The sequence below is a fragment of the Rattus norvegicus genome, chromosome 19, assembly GCF_036323735.1.
Source record: "Rattus norvegicus strain BN/NHsdMcwi chromosome 19, GRCr8, whole genome shotgun sequence".
In the NCBI taxonomy this organism is placed as follows: Eukaryota; Metazoa; Chordata; class Mammalia; order Rodentia; family Muridae; genus Rattus; species Rattus norvegicus.
Window position 1 is genome coordinate 34,100,769 of NC_086037.1, and position 4,417 is coordinate 34,105,185.

The following is a 4,417-nucleotide window of genomic DNA, read 5'->3' on the forward strand; positions in this document are numbered from 1 at the left end:
TTTCCTTTTTTTCCCCTCCCTTTGGGATATTCCTAAGATCTTGCATGTTACTTTCAAATGTTTTGTTTTGTTTGATTTGGTTTTTCAAGACAGTTTCTCTGTTTACCCCTGGCTGTCCCAGAAGTCACTCTGTAGACCATGATGACCTTGAACTCACAGAGATCCACCCGCCTCTGACTCCCAAGTGCTGGAATTAAAGGTATGAACTAAATTGCTGGTATTAATGCCAGATTGGATTTTTTTATTTGTTTGTTTATTTTGTGTTTTGTGTTTTTAAATTAAGCTGTGCTTTCTTGAATGACCCAGTTCTACTTTGTCATCAAGCTTTGACCTTCTCTCCTCCCCAAGATCCTTTCTAATGATAAACCCTTCTATAGAAGTTTTGATTTTATTTACGGACTTCTTTCATTTCAGTTTTTTTTCTGTCTCTCTTTCCATTTCTTTTTTTTTTTTTATTTCTTTTTTTCGGAGCTGGGGACCGAACCCAGGGCCTTTCGCTTCCTAGGCGAGTGCTCTACCACTGAGCCAAATCCCCAAACCCCCTCTCTTTCCATTTCTTTATAGAATATCCTGTATTTCCTTTCTTATATCTTTTAACTGTTTGTTTGTGATCTCTTGGAGTTAACATAAGAGTTTTTTCATTTGTTCTTCGATATCTTTGAACATATTTCCTTTGAATTCTTTATTTGGAGTGTTATCAAGGTCACGCTCTTTCATGGCCATTACTGCCATTTTCGGTGGAAATGTGTTCTTGCTTGAGGTTTTGTATTAGGAGTTGGGCCTCAGGAATCAGATCCTTTATTAAATTTGTTGTTTTGGGAGAGTTTGTCCATTTGTTTTTGTCACCCTGCTTTTGATGCAATGTTTAAGAGAGACTGGGTCATAGCAGAATTAAGGTATTGTTTTCTGGTATTATACTGGCTTTCAGGGCAGCAGGCTATATCCCTGTCCTCTTCTGACCCAGAACACTGTCTACAACAAGTGTTGGTAGTCATGGATAGACCTGTGAAAACAGAGCAGCAGCAATCACTTCTAAAGTGGCAGTCTTTATAGGGAGCAAAGGGACACTGACTGCGCTCTCTGTGTTAATCCATACATGTTGTGTGCATATGTTGAAAGTAAATAAAAAGAAAGAGAAAATGGAGTAAGACTATATGTGCTGAGGCAATAGAAACTGGAGAACATAAATAAAAGCAGACACTTAGGGATAAAAAAGGACGGGGGATGAGGGAATTTGGCCTAAAGGTCGACTAAAGGGAAGCAAACAGATGCACTCAGATCACAGGGACGAGTCTTGGTTCTTGGGAGACTAGGATCCCACTAACAAGGCTAGGCTGCAGGACAGGAAAAGAGGAGAGTACAGAGACAGGGGGAATGGCCATGTAGGAGAACAACATAACACGACCAGACTAGCATGCTAAATCAGATGTTACGTCATTCAGGTGGCATGCATAGAGTGAGAGAGAGAGAGAGAGCAGTGGACTGGCAGCACATGATGTGAAGACTGACTGGCCGGGGTGCTGGCCCTTCTCTTCCTCTCCCAGCTCCTAGAACCTTGTCTCAGCACTGGGAGTTTCTGCCACGGGTGGTCCTGGTGTCCTTTCTATTACACAATATTTTATGTTATTATGAATTCTTCTCATACTTCTTATGCTGTTCACTGCTGGTCCAGGCAAACACAAATGATATTCACAAGTTCACTTCCTGCCCTGCTGGGCTGCTGAGTCATTTATTAGCTCTAACTTTGTTTGTTTGCTCTGCAGATCTTTTCTGTTTTCTGTGAATGTGATGATAGTGGATCTGCCAACAGAGGTCATTTTGCTTCACTCCTGTCCAATGAGGATGGTTCGCATTTCTTTTTATTGGCTCATGGCTCTTTCTAGAGCTGTGACATCATCTTAAATAGAAATACTAAAGGGAAGATGTTTGTCACTTTTGTCCTTTTATAGGGAGAAGCATCATCTTTTGTGCTTAATCTGAAGTCAGCCACGATCGGTTTCTTCCTACTCCTCGCTCGTTCAGTGTCTATCAGCAGAAGGTGTTGGTTTTACAAACTGCGTTCGTTGCACCAGTTGGGACAATGGTGTGTATCCTACTCCTTCCTTCTTTTCTTTCAAGGTCTTTCTTTTTCCTTTATATATTTTTTTGTGTTGAAATTCTTTGAGAATTTTTCATACATTGTCTTTTGATCATATCCATCCCCTGGTCTCCTATCAGACCCACCCTCCAACTCATACCTGCCCAACTTCATGTTCATAATGCTTTTGTTTGGTTTGTGACTCATGATTGCTGTAATGTACTCTTAGGTATGTGATCATCCCCTAGAGTATGTTAGATCTACCCAAGGTCATACTCTTAAAGGATGTTGTTGTCTCTCTCTCTTCCTCCCCCCGCCCCCTCTCCTTAGCTAAGGGTGGAACATCATCATGACCCCCCAGACTCCATGCTGGGATTTCCTGTGGCTTTAGCTTACAGAGGTCAGGCCTTGTGCAATGCTGTCACAAGCACTGAGAGTTTATATGCACTACTGACCCTATTATGCCTACACCCGATGACTACAAGGAATCAGTGTTTCCAAACACAATAGCACCACCTCGTCCTCTTACCAACTTTCTGTCCTTCTTCTGCAGTGATCTTGATCCTTGGGAGGAGATGAGGTATATTATAGTTGCCCATTTGGGACCGAGTACTCTATATTTTCTTATTCTCTACACATTGTGTGGTTGTGCTCTTAGTGTTAATCACTATCTACTGAAAATAAGCATCTCTGATAAGGTTTGAGAGATGCTCTAATCTAGGAGAATAAGGACAAGTCATCAGAAGTTGGTTTAATACTATAACTCACTAGCAGAGAACTAAGAGTAGGTTTTCTCCTAGGACCTAGGACCTAGGACCTATCTTTCCATAGTATTTGTCCATAATAACTGCTCAAAGTATGGGTTTTTATTTGTGGAATGAACTTAAAATCCAATCACAGAGTAGTTGGTTACATTCATTCCATCTGTGCCACTAATGCACTAATGGTCATACATTGCCAGGGAGACAATTATTGTGGTTTGCAGGGTACACAGCTGGAGTAGATTAGTGATTAATTTTCTTCTCCAGTAGCAAACACAATGCCTTCCAGCACTGTGAAAGCTGGTCACTAGGGACGAGGATTCCAGATCAGAACTAGCTTGATTTCTCCATGTTCCATGACTCACAGATGTGTTATCTTCAACAGTCAGGTCTAACTGTCATGTTCTGGAGGGTCACCAAGAACAGAGGCAATAATAACCTGTAGTATTTGGAAGTTTATGGACCTCACTGGGCAGTAATCCCAATAGAGATAATTCAGTCCAGACATGGGACATTTTATATTTTATATTCCACTGACCTTCACATGAACTATTAGGGTAGCCTAATATTTCAGGAATAAATCCAATTTAGTCATAATATACAATTACTTTGGTGCTGTTTAATCATGCTTGTTGTATTTCCCTGGGGATCAGAAGTCATAAGGGATACAAGTCTAAGTATTCGTGTAACTTCTTTGTTCTGCTTTTCAGTTTTATCAGGTTAATTTCAACCCCACTGCCTAAGGGAATATTCTCCTCTCCTCAAATGTTCAGAAGACTTTGAGAAAAGAGGAATGATGTCAAGTTGTCAGCTTGACAGGCTCTAGAATCGCCTTTAGAAACAAGCCTCTGGGTTGGGATCACAGAGATGAGAAAACCTATCATAGCTGAGCGGCATCGTTCCATGGGTTGGGGTCCTGGGCTGCATGAAATGCAGACATCCAGCTAAGGATAAACACTGCTCTCTGTTTCCTGATGTCACGATCTTGCTTTTGTCCCTTTCCTGCCATGATGGACTGTTTCACCTGCAACTGTCAGTGACGTTACACCTTCCTTACTTGAGTAGCCTATGTTGGGTAAAATGTCAGGGCAACAAGAAAAGCAACCAATATAGTTGGGCATTAAGTAATCTTCTGGTGTATTTACTTCAGTGAATCCACTTGGAATAAGACTTTTCTCTGACAGAGGCTTTTGATTACTGGTAACCTTTTCTCTCGCTAGTTATAGATCATTTTTCAATTTTTTCCTAATCAGCCCTAAACTGGGTATACGTTTCTGCTTAGGATTTGATCATTTCAACTAAGTTACTCAAATTTTAGGATGACGATTGCTCTCAATGTTGTCCTTTGAGTCCTATAAAATAAAAAGTATCATCACAACCAAAAAACCAAAAGGGTTTGCTTGTTTGTTTCTTGAGACATATGTATATGAAAAGAGATTGTTCTGGATCTCTGAGACAAAAATCTTAGGACAAAGTTCAGGCTGGCCTTGAACCCACTATACTCCTGCCTCTGCCTTGCAAGTACTGCGATCAGAGACAGCCACAGCCATGCCCAGGATTAATGACTGCTTTACATCCA

General features: G+C 40.9%; 1 non-coding gene across 1 annotated transcript; it reads right to left on the reverse strand.

Moving 5' to 3' along the window:
- Positions 1-463: 463 nt before the first annotated feature.
- Trnap-agg28 (transfer RNA proline (anticodon AGG) 28) lies at positions 464-538 on the reverse strand. Its single transcript has one exon. It is a non-coding gene; the product is annotated as a tRNA-Pro (tRNA).
- Between the last annotated feature and the right edge of the window lie 3,879 nt (positions 539-4,417).